The sequence below is a fragment of the Panthera uncia genome, chromosome A2 (genome assembly GCF_023721935.1).
Source record: "Panthera uncia isolate 11264 chromosome A2, Puncia_PCG_1.0, whole genome shotgun sequence".
Taxonomy (NCBI): Eukaryota; Metazoa; Chordata; class Mammalia; order Carnivora; family Felidae; genus Panthera; species Panthera uncia.
In genome coordinates this window covers 116,623,136-116,649,583 of record NC_064816.1, presented here as the reverse complement: position 1 = coordinate 116,649,583, position 26,448 = coordinate 116,623,136, and the positions used below count along the sequence as shown (strand labels likewise).

General features: G+C 43.5%; 1 protein-coding gene across 1 annotated transcript in view; it reads left to right on the top strand.

The window, feature by feature from the left end:
- Positions 1-6,152: 6,152 nt before the first annotated feature.
- SCRN1 (secernin 1) overlaps positions 6,153-26,448 on the top strand; it is a 62,637-nt gene continuing 42,341 nt past the window's right edge. Inside the window, exon 1 of the mRNA XM_049641645.1 lies at positions 6,153-6,345. The gene's annotated coding sequence lies outside the window, so the exon portion shown is untranslated. The remainder of the gene's footprint in view (positions 6,346-26,448) is intronic.

The following is a 26,448-nucleotide window of genomic DNA, read 5'->3' as shown; positions in this document are numbered from 1 at the left end:
TTCTGTGTCTCCCTCTCTCTCTGCTCCTCCCCCGTTCATGCTCTGTCTCTCTCTGTCCCAAAAATAAATAAATAAATAAATAAATTAAAAAAAAAAAAAGACTGAACAGTAAACCAACTCTGCTCCTTGAATTCTTTTTTCCTAACATTTTCCTACTATGGCAATAATTCTTCAAAACTATTCACTCTTTATCATTGACCTATATTTCCTCTGAGCTGGGCAATGTTCAATGGTTGTCTTTTTTTTTTTTTTTTTTTTTTTTTTTTTTGGGGGGGGTTTTTTTTAAAAAAAAAAAACGTGTAATACAGTGATTTTTTTTTTTTTACAATTCAATAAATTGTAGCATACAGAGTTGTGCAGCCATCACCACAATCCATTTTAGAATGTTTTTCTTATCCAAAAGAAACTCCCACACCCAAGTAGTCAATCCCCTCTTTTCCCCAACTCCCTAAGCAACCACCAATCTGCTTTCTTTGCCTGTCCTAGAAATTCACTGATAATTCTTAAAGCTCTGTCCTTTCTTTATATTCACAGTCAAGAAAGATTGACTATCTGAGAAATTCATATGACAGTAAAACAATTCCTGCTCAATTTTTGTTTCAAAAAAATATGATAAGATGCTTTTTGAAAATCAAAATGAACCAGACACAGATTCCAACTCCAAGGAATAAATCACTCTTTGTACACAAAAAGTTAAATCCTTTGCACGTGTAAGAGCTGGTATAAGGGATGTAATAGTAAAAACCTAGGGCCTGGATTTTGACTGAAAAGTAGAAAGTCAATGGAAAGGAGAGTGAAGAATAATTAGGAATTTAAACACTCAAGTCTCTCCATATGTTAGATTATTTCCAATTATCTGAGAGCCAGGTAATTAGTCCAATAGGAAACAAAATGATACCAATCTTCTGCTCTTTCATGAAAGTTAGATGCATGTCCAAAACAAAATACTCTTCCTCTGGAGTCAGAAATTTTATACATTCTCTCAATAGGTAGGATGATTGCTGAATCACTGATAGCATGAAATAAGTCTTCCTTTAACTGAACCCAAAATTCCTACAGCAATTTAGACAAAACTTTGTTTAGTTCTCGGGAAGATTGGAAAATAACTAATAACTTTTTTTTTTAAGCTTATTTATTTATGTTGAGAAAGAGAGGGAGAGGGCACACTAAAGCAGGGGAGGGGCAGAGGGAGACAGAATCGCAAGCAGGCTCCGTGCTGTCAGCGCGAGTCCAGTTTGGAGCTGGACCCCATAAACCGCAAGATCGTGACCTGAGCCGAAACCAAGAGTCGGTCGCTTAGCCAACTGAGCCACCCAGGCGCCCCACTAATAATAGCTTCTGTTGAAAGTCCTGTATTATCTTGAGGGAGCAGTGGTGTTAACATTGCAGATCTAAGAAGCTCAACGTCTACAATTCTGGATAAGCTTTCATCCATTAAAAGGTGGCCTCAGGTATCACCAGGATATTAAAAACAAGTTCTGTTTTAAAACTGTGGGTAGCATGGGGTGGACCTTTTCCACACACGTAAACTAGGAAAACATCAGGAGGACAGGATTAGGTTGAAGCTCCCAGTCTGGTCATAGAATCTTTTAGTCTGTTCTTTGATGATGACAAGACAAGGTCTTAGCGATTCTCCTTTAAATCATCTGTACAGTGGCTAAACCCATGAATGACTCCTAGAGGCACAGAGCGTGTGAAGCATACATAATTTGTTTTTAAAACCAGATCCAGAACATTTAGGAGCTGTTATTTCAAATTAAATAGAAGACATTCACTGAAATGACACACTTGAGTAATTGAATTTATAAGCCCATCACCTAGTTACAATAAATACAATTTTATACCTTTTGCCAAAAGATAATTTATGGCCGTCCAAATTACATATTCAAAGGGCTCGATGGATCATTTAAATTCTAAAGATAATTTAAAAATAGATTTCAGTACTTAAAATCTCTCAGTGTTGCTTATACTCGATATGGGCAGTAATTCTGTAAATTGATTTAAGGGCATTCTAAAGGTTTGTTTCTATGGTAACCAAATTCAGAAAACTAACCTCCTAAACATGGTTGTCATAGAATTAAGACAGGTGGCTGACTAATCTTCACTAGCTTTCTTTCTCATTTTCTGATGGCTTTGCTCTCAGCACCTCTTTTGATTCTCGTAAGATTACATACAAAGCAATTACACGGGCTTTCTTACCCTTATGTGAGTGTCTCGTTCACGTAATACTGTCTGTTGTTCATCCCCATGAGATCTGCCCAGTGACAGATCTTTTTCTTCCTGCTACAATTATACACCAGAAGAAGCACTAAGTGGAAAACACCTCTATAAGTAATGTGTTAAAGGCATTTCTCAATTACACACATACTTCAGCTCCTCGAAATCATTGTACGGGGTTCCTCAGACAGTAACACTGCTTAGAAGAAAAGGCAACGTTGTCATCGATAATTTTTTTAGATGGTCTGTGTTCGGATAACCCTCATTTATGATCATCTTTCATACTTGTTTACATTTCCCAATATGCTAGATCCACATATTTATCTGTGCCTAATTCTTATGTTATCCTGACGGGAACGTGGAATATATGCATATATTACCTTTCTACTTAATTTCTACTTAATTTCCTTGCCTGCCTCTGACTTCCTGGGAGGAGGGGCTACGATGCCTTTTACACCTTTGTAGCAGAAGTACAATTCCTGCTACAAGCGTTCCATAAATGTTTCTTGTTAAACTAGACGTGTTGAAGAACTTCTAGAAGTATAAATAAGCTATGCATTTATAGTTTATTAAATAATGGGCCTAGCTGATTCTGTATCAGTCCATTTGGTTCCTAAGAGGTATGAAGATTAGTGTTCCTGGCCTTCCACATCTTCCTAGGAAGGAAAATGTGCTATGGCACTTGCTATCCGGTTGTAAGCAACTAGAAAACTGGGCAAAATAGATGAGACAACGTGGGTCAGACATTGGTCAGCAGGCAGAGTGGGATTGTGATTCTCAAGAGAAAGGAAACAAATGAGAAGAGACCTACAATCACCTTAGCCTTCTGTGTGGAGGCAATTCCTGAACCATACATGGCAAAGACAAGGGGAAACAAAAACAGAGCCCAGTTGTTTTGCGCGGGTGAGGAAAGAGTGATCAGAGTTCAGGAAGGCCAAAGCAGTTGGAATATGTGGGGCAGAGTTCTGCAGAAAACTAAATGGAAAGGAAATTTAGAAATTTGCATTTTAGTCATCGACTGAATACCAGTTTATGCATGCAAATGATGAATCTCCACAAGGCTGAGGGAGAAACAACTACTGGGAGCTGTGCACCAAAAACTTTGCAGAGCTCACACAAAACTGGGAATTGTTCACGTTTCTACCAGCCAGGATCACCTTATTGATTGCGTGGAACATTTATTAGAGACCCTATGTGAGTCATACCTTAGTAGAAGGGCTAAAGTAGCCATAGAGTTAGCCTGGGTGGTTCAGTCGGTTGAGCGTCCGACTTCGGCTCAGGTCATGATCTCACGGTTTGTGAGTTCGAGCCCCACTTCAGTCTCTGTGCTGACAGCTCAGAGTCTGCAGCCTGCTTCAGATTCTGTCTCTCTCTCTCTTTCTCTCTCTCTCTCTCTCTCTCTGCCCCTCCCTCTCCCCCACTCTCTCTCTCTCTCTCTCTTTCTGCCCCTCCCTCTCCCCCACTCTCTCTCTCTTTCTGCCCCTCCCTCTCCCCCACTCTCTCTCTCTCTCTCTCTTTCTCTTGCTCTCTCAAAAATAAACATTAAAAAAATTGGAAAAAAAAAGTAAAACACACAGTATGATTAGGAAACCAATAATGGATTTAAAATGGAATACTAAAAAGAATCTCAGTTCTTCAAAAGAAGGCAAGTAAAAAGCAGCTGGCTGGCTCAGTTGAGTGACTGACTCCTGGTTTCAGCCCATGAGCTCATGGTTTCATGAGTTTGAGCCCGTGCTGGCAGCATGGAGCTTGCTTGGGATTCTCTCTCTCCCTCTCTCTCTGCCCCTCCCCTACTCACACTGTCTCTGTCTCTCTCAGATAAATAAATAAACTTAAACAAACAAACAAAAAACAGGTGGGACAAATGGAAGTATCAGGATGTTACATTTATAACTCACCATACTGATAATTACATTAAATATAGATGGTCTGAATCAGTTTCTCAACCTCAGTACTATTGACATTTAGGGCCAGATAATTCTTAGTTTTGGGAGATCGTGCTCTGCATCCTAGGGTGTTTAATAGCATCCTTGACCTCCATGCACTAGACACCAGTAGAGACCTCCTCCACCTCTGCCATTTTGACAACCAAAAATATCTCCAGACATTGCCAAATGTTAACAGCCGCTGATGGAAACATTCCAATTCAAAGGCAAAGGGTGTCTGAATGAAAAACAAGATCCAACTATATTATGTCTTTGAAAAAAAACAAAACCAAAAACACCTACTCTAATCTAAAGACAGAAATAGGTTAACAGTAAAAGGACAGTTTCCTTGGTTGGCCTAAATGTGCAATAAGGTCCTTTTGTGCTCCAAGAGTATATGACCACTGGTCTATCCTGCAGTGCCTCCACGGATTCCCTCAGCCTTCTCCTACACTCCATTCACTCTTGGGGCAAACCACAAGCATAGGAATAACATTCAAAAGACATGAAAAAAAAATCTCCCTCCCTTCCCTGCATTCTGTCATTCAGTTCTCTTTCCTGATGGCATCTATTATTACAGTTTATGATTTCTTCCAAAGATATTCCATGCATTTACAAATATGAGTACAAGCATATTTCTTCCCCACAGATAATAACACATGATATTCTGCACATGGTCCTGACCCCCCACCTCCCTTGGTATAGGTTGCAAATCTTTCATATCAGTACATAGAGATAGACCTTCCCCACTAAAAAAAGAAAAAATTATTTGGCGGGGGGATGAGCAAGCAGGGGAGAGGGGCAGAAGGAGAGAGAGTGAGAGAGAGAGAATCTCAAGCAGGCTCCATGCTAGGCGTGGAGCCCTATTCGGGGGCTGGATCTCATGACCCTGGGATCATAACCTGAGCTGAAATCAAGAGTCTGTTGCTCGACTGACTGAGTTACCCAGGCGTCCCAGATCCTCCCCGTTTAAAAAATTTTTATAGCTGGTTTGCATTCCATTTACTGATGCGCTGTAATATATTTAACAGTCGTTTATTGATGGACGTTTGCTTCCAGTCTTTGCTAGCACAAATAATGTAGCAATGGATAACCTTGTACTCCTATCATTTTACACCTGTATCAGTGTATCTATAGGATAAATTACAGAAGTGGAATCCTTAAAGACTATATATATTTTTTTTATTTGAGAAGATATTGCAAAATTGTCCCCCGTTGAGGTTATAAAACTTTATTTTTTCGAATCTGATGGATGGAAAATTCTGCCTTGTGTATTTGATTTGCAGCTAAGTGAACTTGAATATCTTTTCATGTGCTGAGTGTGCGTTTGTTTTCTTCTCGTGAATTCTCTCTTCGTAGCCTTTGAGTTGGGCTTTTCTTGTCAATTTATAGAAGGTAGAGTCTCTATTCTGGTAACAGACGATGGTCAGGGCCTGACCATCAACACACCTGTCACCTGTCTGTGGATCTATTAACCCTGGGATGGAATCTGGGCTTTACTACTGCCTTGTGACCTTGGGCGAGTTCCTTAACCTCTTTGGGTTTCCATGTCCAAGGACCCAGGGTAGGGTCTCGTTTATCAACATGACGCGGGACGGCACCTTTAAAACCGGGGAGTCGGCTAGGACATGTTTGTCAACAAAGTACAGGGTACGTTTTTCCGCGGGGAAATTTTGCTTAGGCACCGAGGCCCGCACGTAGCAACCCAACCGCCGAGTCCCGGAGTGCGCTGCGAGGGGGGGTGGGGGGACTGGCTCCGTAAAGCCCGAGTTCCCCCTTTCGAGAGAGCCGCAACCCCGGACGTGACCGAGAAATAAAAATCGAGCAAAGAAGGAGCCACTTTCTGCGGCGACAGTCGCCCTCTCGGCCGCTCCCCTGCTCCCAGGCGCCCTCCCCTCTCGGGCCGAGCGCGGCGCTGCAGCCCCGGCGGCCCAGACGCAGCGGGTGCGGCGCGGCCCCGGGGCCCGGGTGGGGGAGGCGGGGGTGGGCCCCGCGGTCACGTGAGCCGGGCCAGCTGTTAGCGGGGGGCGGCGGGCCCAGGCGCCGGGAGTCTGGGGAGGGGGAAGCGCCCGACGGCCGCCTCCGCCACTGCAGCTGCAGCCCCCGATGTCGCCGCAGTAATCGCGGCCGCGGCAGCACGCGTACCCTCGGCGGCCGCAGCATCCGCGCCGCAGAGCAGAGCCCGGAGCCCGCCGCCCCGCAGGTAAGCCGCGGCGGGCACGGCTGCGAGCGCAGGGCGTCCGCAGCCCCTTCTCCCCGAGCGTTTCGGCTGCGTCCGCCATCGCCGTCCCCTGTGCCTCGTCGCCAGCCCCGGCCCCTCCGGACCTGCGGGAAGCGCTACTCCGGGCGGCATTCCGGCGGGTGGTGGCAAGGGCCGGCTGGAGGCTCGGGGGTGGGGGACGGAATCAGGGGAGAGATGGCCTCTGCCCGGGTGGTGGATGACTCGGGCTAGTAGGTTGAGGGGGCGCCGGAGAGGGACGCCCCACCCCGGGGCGCGGGCAGTGCCGCTTAGTTTGAGTCCGTCCCTCCGCTCTACACCCCAACCCCATCCTTTGCCCCGACCTCCGGGCGCTTTTCCTGTTTCCATTTCCTGAGAGCCAAGTTGCTGCCCCGCTGGGGTCTGTGCCCGCAACCCCCCCCCCCTCCACACACACACCCCTGCCACCCCTCGGGCTGCTCCCGGGGTTCGCAGCTCGCTCGGTGGTGGAGTGGGCCTGGCACCTTTCCGGGAGGTAAGGCACCTGCTACCCGGGTAGCGCGAACATGGCTGCCTGGTGGGGCCCGCTGTCCTTGACCTGGCTCTGCGCCCACGTCGACCCGGTTTGTGATCACGAATCAGGTCCAGGGCACTGCCCCCCCCCACCCCCCCATTAAGGGCAAACGCGCAGGCTGTTGCTGTGTGTGCGGGCTGCAGGACTTGCCACAACTCCCCTCCCCCTCCCCAAGCCACCTCGGGGAGGTTCTTGGGGGTGGGGGGGTGTCAGGGTAGGTACGTCGCGGCGCCGGGACACTTATTGGTAGAAGGCATCCTTGTATTTCTGCTACGGTTATACACTTCAGCCCTCGCTTCGCTTGTCCGTCCTGGAGCCGTTTACTTGGCGACATCACTGGTGAGGTCTGAGACGAGGGTGGTTTGCAGAGCAGGAGGGACGCTTGAACTTTAGAGAATTGATGAGAACTCGGATTGAGGGGTTTAAAATGTCCATCAAACCCAAGTGCATCTAGGGAAGCTGTCATTTGCTGTGACTCAAAACCGACTTGGTAAGGGTTCTTTCTGGATTTGCTGTTTAATTCTGACTTGCAGTTGTCTTGAATTACACTTGTGTCCAGCCTCCCGGTGGCCTCCTGTGTTCCCAGCCTGACCAGAAGGTGTCATGGGTTGCAGAAGAGACCTATGTTAATTTAAAATGGCAGCATGAAAAATCAGGCCAGGCAGAAGCAGTACAGACAGACCACAGCTAACATCAGCTACCCCTGACTTATGCCTTGGTGGGGAAATCTGCAGCAGGGAAGGCTCTCCGGGGTGTCGCTGTGGCTGGTCCTAAGGGGTAGGGACTGATTCTTGCAGCAGGCTAAATTTTAGCGGGCGGCGGGGTCCTGGGGAGGTGAAGTGGCAAGTTTAGGGAGCTGTAAGTATCTTCTCTAACGTACCAAATGTGGTGCAAAGACCCAATTAAAACTCCGTGATTTTGATCTGATTTTCTCCAGGCTCCACTAAGGACGATTTATGTGGCTGCTTATGTCTGTGTGATGCATAACTTCTGTGTGTTTTGTACCTACAAGTGGCTCTTAAACGAGCTGAGTGTCTAGTGTAAACATCACCCAAGAACAGTACATAACAAATGCCAGGTTCTTCAGAGCAAATTTCATTGGAAGTACTGATACAGCTCCATGAGCGAGCACCCAGGCACCAGAGAATGATACATTCTTGAAAGGTGACTCATTTTAAGATTTTTTTTTTTTTTTTTTTTAAAACAGCGTTTCTTTCCGGTTTCACTGCTGTGCCGTCAGCCATCTTCTCATTTAGGAAGGAGGGGATGCCTGAGGAGGCAAGTGTTTTCAGGGGTAACGGAATAGACGAAGATTAGTGCTCAGGTCAGGAATGGCAAGCTGGAAGCAACCTAAGAGAGCACTCTCCTGTCACCCCCCCCCCTTTTTACAGCCTGGGAGGCTGATTCCAGCAGGGTGATTGGGCTGTGCCCAAGGTCAGATGGCTGGTTGGCAACTGGCAGTGAGGATCGAACTCCAGGTCTCATAACTGCCCAGGTCGTATTTAAGCACCAAAAAACATAAGTTAGGCATATTTTTTAAGGGGAGAAATGCGTTCTCGGATGAAAAAAAATGAGTGGCTTTGTTTGTGGAGAACGATTAGGTGAATTTCTTTTTAAAAGAAACCAAAGTGGGATATGTGATAGCTTTTGAATACATCTCATTTTAAGTAAAAGGGAAATAACGAGCCTGTTTTAAAAGAATGTTGAAACGGCACTGGGTACAGAGGGTTTTCTAGAATCTGAATTTGAATTCTCTTGGTCATATACCAGTAACCACACTGGGAAGTGTGCATGGGTAAGTATTTGCGCAGAGGTGGTGAGGATATGAAAAATACTTCTGGGCATTCCGTAACGTTAACCCAAAGATCTGCAGAAGGAGAGGGTGCGTGTGTTGGGAACAGGGAGAATAGTTTGGGATGGTGAAGTGGATAGGAGCTAGGTATGGATAGATATGTGGAAGCGAAGACTGATGACGATGCCATGCATGCTGTTTAAAAATGAATAACTTGCATTAGAGCATGGTTGTCAAGATTCATTCACTTAAATTCCCCTGGTGTGTCAAAGATATTTAAAGTCAAGCGTTTCAGAAATACGTAAACATGTGCAGTTTGTGTTTGTTGGAGAACAGTAAGCCAAAGTTATTTTATTTTATTTTTTTAAGTTTACGTATTTATTCTGAGGGGGGGAGGGGCAGGAGAGAGGCAGAGAGAGCATCTCAAGGAGGGTCTGCCCCAACAGCGGGGAGCCAGATGCAGGGCTCGAACCCATAAACTGTGAGATGGTGACCAGAGCCGAAACCAAGAGTCGGACGCTTAACCTACTAAGCCACACAGGCACCCCTGCCAAAGTTATTTTTTAAAAAGTCACTCATGATCTCTTTATCCAGCAATAATCAGTCCTTAGGAAAGTTTGGGGCCATTTTCACTGGAATGAGAGCCTAGGTCTGTGCTGTCCAATTCAATAACCACTAACCACTAGCTACTACCCACATGTGGCTGTTGAGCGCTTGAAATGTGGCTAGTCCAAACTGAGATGTGTGAACTATGCACCAGATTTCAAAATTTATATGAAAAAAAGAATTTAAAATACCTCATTAATAATTTGCATATTGATTATATATTAATTTTTTTTTAAGTTTATTCTTGAGAGATAGAGATAGAGCGCAAGCAGGGGAGGGGGAGAGGGTGGGGGAGACGCAGAATCCGAACAGGCTCCAGGCTCGGAGCTGTCAGCACAGAGCTGGACACGGGGCTCGAACTCGTGAACTGAGAGATCATGACCTGAGCTGAAGCTGGACGCTTAACCAGCTGAGCCACCCAGGCCCTCCTTGATCATACATTAAAATAATATTTTAGGTATATTCCAGAGGGACTCTGGAAACATTTTGCCAAATTTTTAAAAAGTTCAACTGAACTTGGGAAACAAATGGATGGAAGAGCCAAGAAATGTAAAGGAGTTATTGGGAATGAGATAGGATCTGTACTTGCTTTATCTCTGAGGTAGATTGGCCACAACCCTGTAGCACTTTGCACCTGCCCTGTGCCAAGGATAGACACGTCCTTTTCCATCATTCTGTGTGTCTCTTCTACCCTCACTGTCATCCTTACCCCCAGTTGGGGCCTTATATGGAACTCTCTTCTCTGCAACTCTTAGGGATGGTTACAAAGCTCTTGTCAGTGGAAGGGATGGCTAAGATCAAGTGATCCCATTCCCTTTGTGACAGGGAAGCGACCTGGCATCCAAGACGGCAAGAGGGATGTAGCCATCAGTCACACCCTCCCATAGAAGCTCCCCACGTCACCAACCCAGTCTGGGATGGCGGTGCGCCATCCATTCCACTGGATGGAATGTCACATCACTCAGTCAGGGTGGCTGGAAAGGGAGGGAGGTTGAGAGCCTCCCGGCTCGAGCCTTACCTAGAGAGAGGGAGCTTGAGAAGGTCAATGTTCCCTTCTTCTGTTCTTAATAGTTATATGTTTAGCCTAAGTCTATCAGTGCTTGATATCCTCCGCTAAAGTGAACTACACCTGCTTGAAAACTCCCATAAGCATCTGCAGTCATTATTTTAATTTGGGTTGCTGCCCTTCTCTCTCGGTTGTGTTTATGAGCCCCTCTTCTAGGTGATAAAGATCTTGAAAACATCGTTTTAGTTCTGTTTTCCCTTGGGTTGAGCTTAGTGCTTGTAGGTTTGTAGGTGGTTAGGGGCTCAAGATGCCTATTGGTAATTCATCCGACTTCTTAAAAATTCTAATTAAAATAATGTAGCGACCGAGGGTCTTCTGAATATTTTTGTCCTCTCAAAGTAAAATCTTAGTGTATTTTTAAATTGCACTCAGAAGCGCCCTAGTGACCTGAAAGAATTAAATGAAATGTCTTTGTTAAGCACTATAGGAATCAGATTTTTTAAATAATGAAAAACCCAATAAAGTAATATGAGCTTGCTATAAATTGAAAATGACATAACTAGATAAAGTAAAATTTAAAGCTTCTTACTCTGTATCCCATCTCTATTTTCACTGCCAATTCTTAGGTTAAAAAAATTTTTTTTTTAGGGAGAGCAGGAGAGAGGCAGAGGGAGAGAGAGAGTCTTAAGCAGGCTGCATGCTGCGCATAGAGCCTGATGCGGGGCTTGATCCCACGACCCTGGGACCATGACCCGAGTTGAAATCAAGAGTCAGATGCTAAACTGACTGAGCCACCCAGGAGCCCTTGTTAGTGACATATTAATCCATTAACCCTGGTCCTTTCCTTCATTCTTTCTTCCCTCCCTCCCTTCCTTCCTCTCTCCCTCTTTTGTATATGCTTATATTTATATAAATGTATGTGTATACATATACATGTATATACACACCCATGCATATATTCACATATATGAATATAAGTTTCTTTTGGTAATAAAATGGGATACATTCCCTAATGGTAAAACAGAGCAAATGGCTCTAGCATTAATGGGTATTTACAAAGTAGTTTTAATTTTTTTTAATGTTTATTTTATTTTTGAGAGAGAGAGAGCATGAGCAGGGGAGAGGCAAAGAGAGAGGGAGACAGAAAATCCCAAGCAATCTCCGTGCTGTCAGCGCAGAGCCCGGTGTGGGGCTCGAACTCAGGAACCATGAGATCATGACTTGAGCCGAAAGCAAGAGTTGGACTCTTAACCAACTGAGCCACCCAGGCGCCCCTACAAAGTAGTTTTTAAATCAAATTTTGCTAGACCTAAAAAAAATGTAATCTCTGGTTACTAGCAAGATTTAACTCTTGTTACTTTATGCCTTCTGTAGAAAAGGAATAGTTAGCTAATTTGTTTTACAGGGACAGAGTGTAAATCACCATTTTAAGAATGACTGAGAAGAGTTTTTAAATCCTAGTTTGCAGAGTTAACAGGTACATATCAAATTACATTAATGGGAAAAGATCAGAAGAGACAATGCATTATTTAGATGGGAGAAGAAAACAGATGGTGGGAATAGGAAGGTCATAATTCAAAGCAACCTTGCCAAATTAGTGGACACAATGGCAGCAATGTTAGAAATGAGAACAGAAGCAAATGAAAGGATCCTAGATGCGGCTTGCTTAGCAGCTTCTAGGTCTTTCCCACGGAGAGTGCTTTTGGCAGCTCACCGGATACCTGCCTATCTCGCACCCATTTTTCTTCCTTCATCTCCCTTATCATTATGTTTCAAGAACACTGTTCTTTAAGAACAAGTTAAAGGACCAAACCTTGAGTGTTTCTCTCTTCTAGATAGGCTGCGTATATTATCTCATTTAATCTCATACCAGCTCATCTACATTTTATAGATGAAGACTTTTATAGACAAGAACTCCACTTTTAAATGGAAGAACTGTACCTGGAATTGGGGGTCTGTCTGATTCTTTCTTAAAAAGCTATAATGTAACCTCTTAGAGAGTTTATCCTAACCGCACAGTCTCACCTGTATTGTTCATGCGATGCAAGCCATTTTCTTTCTTTATGTTACTATGAAAGATGGAAACCTTCTTCCAACCTATCATGTATTGGAAAACATCTTCTTTACCATGAACTCTATCTGACTATCTTTTTTCTAACTTGGCTAGCTTGAGCGGAAAATTAATCTCTCTTGTGCCGCTTATCTACTCTTTCTTGCAATTAAAAAAAAAATTGTTGTATCCATGAGAAATAGATGCCATTCAACTAATCTCTCCTCTTTCCTTCCCTTTAAAATCCCTAAACGGGTTCTTCTTTTTTCTAGCTCAGATTTTCACTTAGTATCCAAGGTAGAGGGGTCATGATAGCCGCCAATCTTGCAGCCTGAGTTTTCTTTTAAGTGGTACCATATTTTAAATGCACCAGAGTGATGGACAGACCACTGGGTGTGGTGCAGTTTTTGAGATGGTCCTTGAATTCACGTGTGTCCCAACCTTGAAGGTACACAGACTAAATAATGAGCCATATATATCTGCACCACTGTTTTTCAAACATGTAAGGATTCTGTTGCCATTTAGCACATACAAATCCATTGGAAGTGTTATTGAATTCATAACATATATTCATTATGTCTTTCCCAGCCAACTGCAATGACTGTTAGGTGAGAGTTTCCGTGAACATTTCTTGACATTGAAAAGTTGGAAAACATCATATTAGAATATTTTCTATTATAGAAAAATTCTGGAAGGATTTGAAGAAAAATTTTGTAAAGTGACCATTTTACCACCTAACTTACCTTATGGATAAATGCAGGTTTTGATGTACAACGTTCTAATTGACTATGGATAGAAAGCTCTACATTTCCTTCGTTATCAGTCTGTCACGTGAATCATTACGTTAGACATTTTGCTTTATTCATATTTCTCATTGTGACCATATATCGCAAATGAAGCAGAATCAGATGTGGCCCAAAGTTAAAATGAGTGTATTGGCCATGACTGAGCTATAGAGTTCTCCCTAATTCCCAAGCCTCAGCCCTATTGTAATATTGTATTTATTAGCTGCAATGAGCTAGGATAATAGATTATTCTGATTGCCACTCTTCCTTTTCTTTTAAAAAAAATATTTACATTAAAAATTCTATACTTTTATAAGAGAAATTTGAAATTTGAAATTGAAAATGCCTGAATATATAGAGGTTAAGAAACTGTGATTCTTGGGGCACCTGGGCGGCTCAGTCAGTTAAGCATCTGACTTCAGCTCAGCTCATGATCTCACAGTTTGTGAGTTCGAGTCCCGCATCGGGCTCACTGCTGTCAGCAAGGGGCCTGTTTTGGATCATGTGTCCCCCTTTCTGTCTACCCCTCCCCAGCTTGCACTCTGTCTCTCCCATAAATAAACAAATAAGCATTAAAAGAAAACGAATTGTGATTCTACAACCCAGAGATACTGCTACTCTTAAAATTTTTGTTACATTTCCTTAACATCTGTCTAGATAATATACGTAACTTGAATGATACCATATGTAATTTGTGTGACCTCTTCTCTTTCACCAGCTTGATTCTGTGTACTTATATGTTTTCCAGCTTTCTGTGATATGTATAGATAGCCATTTACATGTCCTGAATCTGTTTTGTTTTGTTTTTTGATTCTTACGGTCATCTAAGTGGTTGTATTTTGGGGGAGGGGAATGTAGCAGGGGCGGTCCATTAAATTATTAGGGGTTAGGATGAAGTCAAAAATTCATTAATTACCTGAACATTTGGTTTTACAGGTTTTAAAAAAAATTTTTAATACATTTATTTATTTTTGAGAGACAGAGCACAAGTGGAGGAGGGGCAGAGAGAGAGAGGGAGACACAGAATCCGAAGCAGGCTCCAGGCTCCCAGCTGTCAGCACAGATCCCGACATGGGGCTCGAACTCACTAACCTCGAGATCATGACCTGAGCTGAAGTCAGACGCTTAACTGACTGAGCCACCCAGGCGCCCCAGGTTTTACAGTTTTTAAATAGACACTCTTCATTTTTTCTAGCTAGTCGCCTTTATTGCAGTATTTTTGGAACGGATAACAAGTAAGTGTGTTTGGAAAAAATCATCCAGAAGATATTTCTTAGCTATCTTACCGACTTAGAAATATTCCGTTACTTGAAATGACATTTAATTCTTCTTTTTTTTCTGGCTCAGATTCTCACTTTCTGTCCAAGGCAGAGGAGTCCTGATAGTCTCCAATCTTGCACCTATGTTAAATGAAGAACACTTTTTTTTTTTTAAAGGCATTTTCATTTTTTAAATTAAAAAAATTTTTTAAGTATTTTATTTTGAGAGGGAAGGTGGAGAGGAGCAGAGAGAGAGGGAGAGAGAGAATCCTCAGCAGGTTCCCCACTGACAGGCTCCACTACCCTCCGGGATCATGACCTGAGTGCAAATCAAGAGTCGGATGCCTAACCGGCTGAGCCACTCAGGTGCCCCTAACGGCCTTTTTAAAGAATTGGATGAAACTTTACTTCTTGAAAGTAGTAAAAATTGCAGGGGTGCCCGGGTGGCTCAGTTAGTTGAGTGTCCAACATGGGCTCAGGTCATGATCTCACAGTTGGTGAGTTCGAGCCCCACGTCCAGCTCTGTGCTGACAGCTCCGAGCCTGGAGCCTGCTTCGGATTCTGTGTCTCCCTCTCTCTCTCTGTCCCTTTCCCACTCGTGCTCTGTCTCTCTCAAAAATAAAAAAAATAAGAATGTTAAAAAAATTAAAGTGGTAAAAATTGCAAAACAGAACAGTTAACCATCCAGGTCTTCCTGATGATCATGTATTCTGATTTCTCCATTTTATTATTTATTTATTTACTTTTTATTTTTTAACGTTTTTTTTATTATTTTTGAGAGACAGAGAGACAAAGCACGAGTGGGAGAGGGGCGGAGAGGGAGACACAGAATCTGAAAGCAGGCTCCAGGCTCTGAGCTGGCAGCACAGAGCCCGACGCGGGGCTCAAACCCATGAACCGAGAGATCATGACCCGAGGTGAAGTTGGACGCTTAACTGACCGAGCCACCCAGGCGCCCCTGATTTCTCCGTTTTAAAGCTAGAGACCAAGAAACATAGCCTCCCACACCTCTGTTTGTCATACTAGGGAAGAGGAAATCCTGCTCACGCAAGTTAACCAGGGATCGGTTTCACCCTCCTTCTGCCCGAAGGCAGAGCGTATGGCCGCCATTGCTGTGGCTGCATTCAGCAACATGCGATTAAAATTAAGTGATTTCCTTAAGACTAAAATTGAGAAGCAAGAAGGCAGCAGGCTGATGGCCTTTGAGGCTGGTGGATGCCTTCAGGGGCTTTGCTGCACTGTTCTGTGTGTGCTGAAACACATGGTCAAAGAACCAGGCACAAGAAACGAAGAATCCTTTTGAGGAGCACAGAGGTGAAATAACTTGTACCAGTGGGTTTTGCACACCCGTTCTGGACTGGCTGCACCAGAATCACCGGGTTATTGGTTAGAAATACACTTCCTGCGATCTCATACAGATGCACTGAACAGAATCTACAAGGAGGGGGGTGTCTAGGAATCTGCCATTTTAACAAACTCCCTAGACGATTTGGATGCGTGGTTAAATATGGATACCATGGATTGAACCACAGCATGGGAGCACCTTGGCCAAATTACGTTTTCCTGCCCTTTTTCTCTCACTGAAGATTAAAATACAGTTATGTCCCTTCCCCTTCGTTCATTCAACAGACATTTATTGAGGTCTTATTAGGTGCCAAAGTGCCAGGGAAATGAGGGCTTATGTAAGAGTCCTTGCCTCATGGGTCTTACAGTCTGGCAGGTATTTTGAAACTTGAGGGAGAGAAATAAAGCAAGGTAGTGGGATCCAGGGGCTCACTCCCCCCACTAATATACCTTGCACGAATTAATATACCATGGCAAACTAAGCTCCCTGCCCAACCCCATGCTCCAGTAATCCTTCCTCAAAGAGGTATGTGAGCCTCAAACAAGTTACGAATAATAACTCCAAGAAAATATTCCCTGTCTTTGATCAGTCCAGTGCTATTTCTAACCTTAACAGAATTTTAAACATCTTATCATGTGCTTTACTTTAAAAAGTTATTTATTATATGGGGCGCCTGAGTGGCTCAGTCAATTAAGCGTCTGACTCTTTTTAAAAATAAAAAAAATTTTTTAATGTTTATTCATTTTTGAAAGACAGAGAGAGACAGAGCACAAGCAGGGGTGGAGTGGAGAGAGAGGGGGACACAGAATCTGAAGCAGGCTCCAGGCTCTGAGCTGTCAGCACAGAGCTCAACACAGGGCTCAAACTCACGAACCGTGAGATCACGACCTGAGGTAAAGTCAGACGCTCAACTGACTGAGCCACCCAGGCACCCCGTGTCTGATTCTTGATTTCAGCTCAGGTCATGATCTCATGGTTCGTGAGTTTGAGCCCCAAGTTGGACTCTGCGCTGACAGTGTGGAACCGGCTTGGAATTCTCTGTCTCCCTCCCTGTCAGCCCCTCCCCCACTCATACGTGTGTGTGTGTGTGTGTGTGTGTGTGTGTGTGTGTGTGTGTGTGCGCGCGCGCGCGCGCGCGCGCGCGCACTCTCTCAAGATAAATAAACATTTAAAAAGTTACTTATTATACAAAGTTACAAACAGATACAAAAGTAAAGAGAACAGTATAGTAAATCACTGTGTACCCATCACCCCATTTCAGCCATTTTTGTTATATAGCCAAACTTGTGACATCTGAATGTTCACCCTTCCTTCCCACCTTGGATTACTTTCATCCTATCATTTCACAGGGAAATACCCCAGATTGTATCTCTAAAAGATATGGGCTCTTTTTTCAGACATAACCAGTGTTATACTGTCTAAAACAAGAATTCCTTAATGACATCAAATATCCAGTCAATGTTCACATTTCCCCAATTGTCTTATAAAGTTTTTGTGTCATTTATTTAAATCAGGATCCAAATAAATTCCAGTCAGTGCAGTTGGCTGATACATCTCTTAAGTAACTTTGTCTCTTAATCTTTTTTTTTTCCCTTGCAGTTTTTGTTGTTGTTATAGAAGAAGTCAGATTTGTCCTGTAATTTCTCATAGTCTAGACTTTACTGATTGCATCCCTAAGATGTTATCTGCATTCTCTGTAAACTGATGGTTAGATCTGGAGGCTCTATCATCCTAATTTGATTTTTTTTTTATAAGCTTATTTACTTAGAGAAAGAGAGAGAGAATGAGCTGGGGAGGGGCAGAGAGAAAGAGAGAGAATCCCAAGCAGGTTCCACACTGCCAGCATTGAGCCTCATGCGGGGCTTGAACTCATGAACCGTGAGATAGTGATCTGAGCTGAAAGCTAGAGTCGGCTGCCTGTCCGACTGAGCCCCCCAGCCCCCCCGGCCTGATTTGTTAAGCACATTTTAGTCACACCATGGAACGTGTATCTGATGTGCCAGGGTGCAAACCACTGAGGGATTGGCGTAATGGTGGCAGACCATCACCAGTGAGTAAGAGCGAGGAAAGTAAACGTTTATTTGTAAATAAAAGTAAGCTCCGGTGCCTTCTGTATGCTTGCACATAAATTGGAGTGCTGTGTTGTATGTGGGGTATTAGTCCCATTTTCACATGTGGAAACTCTGTTTCAGAGAGCTCATGACCTGCTTGTCTCTTACAGGTAGTGGGTGGATTCAGGATATAAACAAGGGCCTATTTATCTTAAAGTGTATCATTCTCTTGCCTGTGTACACATGGGGCTGCAGGGCCAAGCAGGCATTGTAAAGGAGGACAACTGACCTGACAATGAAAAAAGAAAGAACAAAAAAAGCAATATCCCATGGGGTGATGCTAAGTGGCATTTTCATTGGCCTCCGTGTCAGGGAGTGGAGGGGACAGTGGAGAGGACCCCCTCCTCAGCTCCAGTCTTGATGTCACACGGGAATGTGTGCCCAGTGTTGGCAGATCTTTTCTGAGATTTCAGAAGTCAAGTATCTGAATTTCTATGAAAAATCTCTAGAATTGAAAATGTTCTATTTTTTAGTTTTTTTTTTTTTTTTGAGAGAGAGAGAGGGCACGAGTGAGTGAGGAGAAGAGACGGAGAGAGAGAGAGAGAGAGAGAGAGAGAGAGAGAGAGAGAGAGACTTCCACGCAGGCTCCTGACTGTGAGCATAGAGCCCGACGTGGGGCTCAAGCTCACAAACCGCGAGATCATGACCTAAGCCAAAGTCGGATGCTTAGCCGATTGAGCCACCCAGGCGCCCTTAGAATTAAAAATGTTAGCTGCTAATTCAGATTAAACAAACAAACAAAACAAAACACTATCTAGGACAACACCCTGGGCCAAACCAGACAAATGTGCCGCCTGCCGCCCCTGTCCCTCCTCATGCTGCCCTAAGTATGTCGGTTGAAGATTGGTTCTGCAGACCGCAGCAGGCAAGTGTCGCAGGGACGAGTTGCCCCTGAAATTAAAGAAAGGGGATATTAAGTAGCTCTTAAAAGGCATACACTGGCAACGAGGCAAATCTTCAAAAGATGAAAGAGCATTTAATACTTCAAGGAAAAAGCCAGTTTCTGAAGTCTGAACAGATCAGACATTAACAAAGGAACAACCCTCCTCATCCGTGTACCTTTTCTCATCCTCGTGAGGCTCGAGCTCTTACGATGACCCACATGGTGTTCTGAGCACTTGGTAAGTATTTGCAAGTCTCTGCTCATTGCAGCCCTCACCATAACCCTGTCGTTACCCCGTCAGAGAAAGGTGACACGGGCCTGAGATTCACACCAAGGTTGGCCCCGAAGCCTGCTTACTTAACACCCTATATGGTCTTTCTTCTCTCATTCAAAGCACAGAGTATTAGAAGCTGGGATTTCCTGGCTGTGGACTCCCAAAGCATATGCCCCACTATCTTGAGCTTTCAACAAAACACTTAGTAGGGTATTTCTTTCAGGCAGAGCTCGATGAGCCTTTCATCAGCTTCTGTTAGCATTTACATCCAATGTCTAGCTAGAGAATTCCTTTCCCGAACACCTTATCTATTCTTTACCATTCCCACAGTAGATACCCGACAGAAAAACCAATTTGTAAGCGATTATTAGCATTTGTCCTGTTTTCAGTTCAGCCAGAATGTCGATCATTTAAAAAATGAATTTATCAGGAAATAAAATAACATCATAAAATAAGGTCTTCTTGGCTTTTCTGGAAGCCGATAATTCACAGACACCGGATTTAAGCCTACCTGGTCCATTCAGGAAAGCTGGGAGCTTGGGGAGTAAGGAAGCCTGGCCGGACATTTGGGTTTTGTTTCTATGTGCAAGTAAAGGCACTTTGTTACAGTTACTTGTGAGACAGTTAATAAGCTCCTAGCTTGTAGAGGTAGTCATTTTCTTCCTCTCAGGCAGTTTAAGCCTCTCTTATTACTGGGTAAGGTGACTGATGAGGGACACTCAGGAGCTTCATTGGGACAAAAGGGCAGGGCAGTCTGGCAGTCAGGCGAAGAAAACCCCTACCCGGGCTCAGAGCATTCATGCCCTTCAGTAACAACTCCCTGAACTTGAGGACAAAGACCTCTTCTCGCTTGCGGCTTCCTCCCTCCTTGTCTAGACATTCTGCAAGTGGTCTCCTAGTTACAGGGGTGCGGTGCGCCAGCCCTGCACGCCTGTACCCAGCCTGTGGGCACCAGCCAGAGGGCGAAGGTGCAGATTCCGCCCCCCCCCCCCCCCGCCTCCACCCCCTTCCTGTGCAGTGAACTCCAAGGAAGCTCAAATATCTTGTTCCCACGAGGAAGTCAGGACTCCTAAGAAAAGTTTGATAAGGAGGACAATGGTGGTTAGAAATTGAGCTCTGGGGGACCTCACCACAGCTGACAGCAGCAATCTCTAAAGCTGTGCACCTGCAGTACTGTGGCCTCTAGCCACATACGACCGTTTAATTAAATTTTTTAAATTGTGGTAAGATATACAGAGCATGAAGTTATCATCTTAACCATGCTGTTTAAGCGCACAGTTCAGTTGTGTTAAGGATATTCGCATTGTCGTGCAACCAATCTCCAGAATTTTTTGTCTTGCGGGGCTGAAACCCTGAAACCCTATACCCATTTCCCCTCCCCCCACCCCTGGTAACCACCTTCCTCCATGAATGTGACTACTCTAGGGCCTCATATAAGTGAGATTATATAGTGTGTGTGTGTGTGTGTGAGAGAGAGAGAGAGAGAGAGAGAGAGAGAGAGAGAGAGAGAGACGGGCTTATTTCACTTAGGGTAATATGGGCTATCTTAATTTTAAGTTAATTAAAAATTCAGCTCCTGACTTGCACTGGCCATATTTCAAGTACTCAGTAGCCCCATCTGGCTAGTGGCCACTGTATTGGACAGGACAAATACAGAACATTTCCATTATCGCAGAAATTTTTTACTGGACAGGGCTCGTCTGAAGGAAGACAAGTGGCTTATACAGAGAAGTGGCTGGAGGCGGGGGCTGGGAGAAGGAAAAGTACCAGCTATTTTTTTTTCTTACCATTCCAGCTGGTGAATAATCTGACTCCTTTTCTCCCCCACAGAAACAATAGCAGCTACCTTCTGTTTTAATAGTTGCAATTTGTATCCTTAGCCCAGCCTCCAGTCTTCCTGTAGCATAGGACATGAAGAATAATCCAGTTTGAGAAAATACACAATACAGACTACAGATAAATGTACTTTAAAACATTCTTAGCAAGTACGTTTTAGGAAGCACCTGTCAGTTTAACTATCCATGGGAGTTAAATTGCAGTGTTTCATTAATCGGAACTATTAGTTTATCGCTTACTTGGCAAGAATCCTAATTGGTATTTACCACAAAGAAGCCTTATTCAGTAGACCTACCCTTTAAGCCTGTTGCTTTTAAAGATTTTTGCTTGAGACCCGCAGTAAGAAAGAGAAATATTGTATCTCCTCCCAGTTTATGCACACACTTACATGTTTACATGTATATACCTGAACTTAAAAGTTTCTTGTAACAACACTTACCCTTATTAAGTGTGATGCATATATTGTTTTATTAAAAAATGTTTGTCTATTAAAAAAAAACAACAAAAAACCACTGATCCTATCCACTGAGTTGATTTCGTAACCCTCAAAAGGGCCACAACATGCCGTTTGGAAAACACAGCTTTAGGTACAGCTAGGTTCCATTTCAGGCCTGGGGTGAATGCTGCTCCCCATCTCTCATGGGATGACTCAGAAAGTGGCTAAGAATTGCATCTCAAGGGGCGCCTGGGTGGCTCAGCCTGTTGAGGATCTGGCTTCAGCTCAGGTCATGATCTCACGGCTCGTGAGTTCGAGCCCCGCGTCGGGCTCACTGCAGTCAGCACAGAGCCCACTTAGGATCCTCTGTCCCCCACCCCCCTGCCCCTCCCCACTCCCCCCCGCTCATGCTCTCTCTCCCAAAAGTGAAAAAACATTTATAATAATAATAATAAAAAGAATTGCATCTCAAAACAAGCAAGATTTTTTTTTAAAGCCATCAATCAGGCTTTATTTCTGAGGAACCTCTGTCCACTCATTTTAATGCCGGTTTAAGTAGAGAGTAGTTATGATAAAAAAAAAAAAAACAAAACCCATTTTCAAACGGTTATATTGTTTTCTAAAGCCAAACATAAACAAATGAACACTTTTTCATGCAGTAAATTTCTATATTAGCATGTGCGATTGGGAGTTCATTGAATTTTAGTTTACTTTTCTTTGTGGAGGGGAATATCACATCATAATACTATATAAGGTTATTGAGGGAAAAGGCAAAAAAAAAAACCCTTAGTTTCTGGTGTCATGCATGAAAAATTGAATAGTTTATAAAAAATCTTGTAAACACAGATGTCAAAACGCATGTTTTATACGGTATGTAGATGAGTTAACTTGTCCGATTTTTTTTCTTTCGTCGTGTAACTCTCTGGTATGTTGACTAGTGTTTTTGACAGATAATAGGGACAAAATGGAGTTTCCTTGAATCACGTCCAGAAGCATTTCATCTCAAGGTCGGCAGAGAATTGGCTTCCTGAAGAGCCCGTTTTTCTTTTCGCCTCAACAGAGGGGCAACGCCGCGAGAGGCCTCCCCACTATTTGTGTGAATAATAGTAATGAAAATTTGTGTGCTCCTTGAGGAATTCTGAATTAGGCAGACTGTAGAAAAAAGTAAAAGAAAGTATCAGAGAATAATTATGATAATGCCGAATAAAAGGTATCATTCTTAGGGAATGAGGGATGGGCAAAATGGGTGAAGGGGGTCAAAAGCATGAACTTCCAGTTATAAAATAGATAACTCCTGGGAATATAAGATACGTCATAGCAACTATAGTTAACAATATATATTATACAGTATTGCATATTTGAAACTTGCTAAGAGAGTAGATCTTAAAAGTCCTCATCACAAGCAAAAAAAAATCTATGTATGGTGACAGATGTCACCGAGATTTATTGTGGTGATCGTTTTATAATGTGTCCACATACTGAATCATTGTCGTATACCTGAAGCTAATATAATGAACGTCAATTGCACCTCAATAAAAAAATGTCGTCCTGGGGTGCTTGGGTGGCTTAGTCGGTTGACCATTCGACTTTGGCTCAGGTCATGATCTCATGGTTTGTGAGTTCGAGCCCCACACTGGACTGACTGCTGTCAGCCCAGAGCCTGCTTCAGATCCTCTGTCCCCCTCTCTCACTTCCCCTCCCCTGCTTGTGCTCTCTATCTCTCAAAAATAAATAATAAACATTTCTTAAAAATGTCATCCTGATAAGAATGTCATAACTGATAAGAATTTGCCGGTTTTGAAATTTTAGATGTGTCAGGACACAGAAGTAGAGACAAAGTGTTTTCTTTAAAATAAAATTCTAAAATCGGTACTGTCCCTTGGATTTATTTTTTAAAAACTCATTTTTGTGTGTGTGTATAAGTGTAAATAGTTGTAGGAAAATTAGAAATTAAGGGAAAATATGAAAAAATTAGAAACAATTCAGTGGTCAGGCTCCTACTATTAATATTTTGGGCACATTTCCTTTTAGTCTTTCCTATGCATAGTTTTACATAATTAAAATAATTTATTTTGGATCTCCCTCCCCAGCCATTTCTCCATGCAGTTAAAAATTCTTCGGGGCGCCTGGGTGGCTCAGTCGGTTAAGTGTCCTACTTTGGCTCAGGTCATGATCCCGCCGTCTGTGAGTTTAAGCCCCATGTCAAGCTCTGTGCTGACAGCTCGAAGCCTGGAGCCTGCTTTGGATTCTGTGTCTCCCTCGCTCTCTGCCCTGCTTGTGCTCTGTCTCTCTCTCTCTTAAAAATCAATGAACATTGAAAAACTTCACAAACATTTGTAATGGCATTGATGTAGCATGAGTTTTCAGCTACTGTGATGCTGGACACTTAAGTTTCAGTTTTACACCTGTATAAGTACTGCTGTGTTGAACATTTTTGTGCATAAACCTTGTCTGTGTTCCTGATCATTCCTTAGGGTGAATATATGGAAATAGAATTACTTGTCAACCCCTTCATTTACATCTAAGGAGCTCTTTCCGTCACAGCCAACTTCTTTGAAAAATTGCCAATGTGCACTGGCTCTACCTTCTACCTAAAACTCGGCTTAAAAGCCTCCAGTGGGAAAAGAGGTTAGAGTGGGAGAAAGCCAAAGCATAAGAGACTGTTAAAAACTGAGAACAAACTGAGGGTTGATGGGGGGTGGGAGGGAGGAGAGGGTGGGTGATGGGTATTGAGGAGGGCACCTTTTGGGATGAGCCCTGGGTGTTGTATGGAAACCAATTTGACAATAAATTTCATATATTAAAAAAAAAAAAAAAAAAGCCTCCAGTGGGTTAGACATCCGTGTCTATCATGGGATAGACACTGAAATCCTTGCCGTGGTCTTCACGGCTTAACATGGACTGGCCTGTCTCCCTGCTTCTCCAGCCTCTTCCCCATTCTCTCTGGCCTCAGCTCTGGCTTTTTGACTTATTAGCTCCTTGCCCTTTCTCCAGCCACAGGACCTTAAAAGCTGCTTATCCTATATCTGACACCGTCTTCCTCCCCCAGCCATCTCTTCTTTGTGGAGGAGGAGGTGAGATGTCTGCTCAGAGGAGGTAGTTGGAGGTTTGAAAAGAAGTGAAAGTCTCAAAAGTTCATTTAGGAGATAAAAAATGGAATTGTTCATTTAGTTCATTTGGCGGATAAAAAGTGGAATTGACCAGAGAAGTATCCAAAAGATTGCTAGGCAGTAATGGGAACACTACACATGGTGTTTTCAGGGTTAGGAATATGAGACTCACATCAAGGGAAATGAATTGGTACCCAGGGCTTTGATCACCTTCAGCTTCTTGAGAACAAGTTTGCTTAAACTCAGTCCACCAGGTGAGTTCGGTAGCTACTTCCTAACGTTTGTTTTCTGGGGTCTTCTCGAAGCGTGCTATCTCCTCTTTGGTAATTCAGTTTATATGGATGAGAGCATATTTTGCCATTAGAATATGTGGAGCGCTTCCCAAGGAAGCACTTAAGGGATTATTGGAAGGCTTAATGTGAAAATCTTCATTTCTGGGTTTATTGCGAGGTTATGGTGACGCTCTGTCCAATAGCATTCCTATTACTTGGTAATGAGATGTGTGGCTAATTACATTTAAACTAATTAAGGTTGTTAATAAAAATTAATTTCCTTAATCACACTAACTGTGAGGCTAATGGCCACCATATTGGACACTGGAGGTAGAACATTTCCATCAATGTAGAATGTTCTTCCGGACAGCATTGATCTAGAGAGTGGAAAAGGATCCAGCGAAGTCATCTCTGGGGCTAGTAAGTGTCTAGAATGGTGATCCAGGAAAAATAAATGGACAATTACCCTTGGCTGGTTTGCTACTGGATGTGTTACACAGTTTGCTGGTTCATTTAGCATTAAAAAAAAAAAAATAGGCATTGCAATTCTGCTCCCTTCTGGCATTCCCAGGCTTTCACAAGATTCAGTGGAAAAGCCAGCCTCTCTGGGCCCACATACCCCTGGGGTTGTGTTGCCTACATCCAGGTCATGGTCACGTGACCCATACATCTCGCTGACCAAGCAGACGTCCTGACAGAAGAATAGAATAGGTGCTTGTCAAAGCCCTGTTTTATTTATTTTCTACAGATACAGCTTCATAAATGCAAGACCAGTGCATTGCTACCATTTTTAAGGACCCCTGCTCATAGGGGAGACACCAGCACTTTTGAAATGACCCAATGATAGGGGAGGAAGGGGAGTCGTGTCACATAGGAGAGGCATTACAAACGCAGGTAAATGCACCCCTTCTCCATCTTATCTTCCGGATTTGTTTCACTTTATCTGGCTCAGCCAGCAATTCTTCCCACCCTCAAATTCTAGCAACCCGCTATTAAAGCATTTTGTCTTCTAATTATTCTAGGTCTTTCTTACACATACGGAGTTTTGGTTAACTTCTCCCTGCTTCTCAAGTCTGAAGATAATGCAGTTCTTGTGAAAATAGAAAAGGATAATTGGAGAAGGAACTGGAATTTTTTTTTTTTTTTTAATCTTCCTGCCGGTTCTTTCTCACAGTGTGAGTGGGGTAGTGTTCTGAGCTCGGAGGGGATTATTTTAGAGCTCTGGGCTCCTCCACTTGTCGGTGCCCTCGGGTGCCCAGTGCAGGGAAGGACTTTGGACAGCCCAGGGTGTGCACGTACAGACGAATCTGAAGCAGCCTGGATGCAGACATAGCAATATGGTCCCTCACAGAGATGTTGCCGACTCTGCGACTGGGTAACTGCCCCAGTTATGAGTGAGGTGGATTTGACTGGCTTGACTTGTAGAAATTTTGAGATGCCGCTCTGTTTGAACAGTCAAAACCCAAAGAAAATAGCTTATGCTTGCCTAGCTTTCACAGCTTGTGAAGTATGTTCTCAAGCATCACGTCATTTGATACAATAACCTTATGGCCTGGGGCAAAACAGTTGCAGAAGGGAAAACCTAGGCCCAGAGAGGGAAAGTGACTTGCTCAAGCTCACACAGTAGCAGGTGGTGCGGCTGAGTTTTGAATCCCAGTGGCTTTGCTGGGATCATTGCTTTACTTCTCACTTGCATTTGGAATCATTAAAACACATTGACGACACACATATGACAATTGGCTTAACAGATAATGTTTGTCGAGGGCCTAT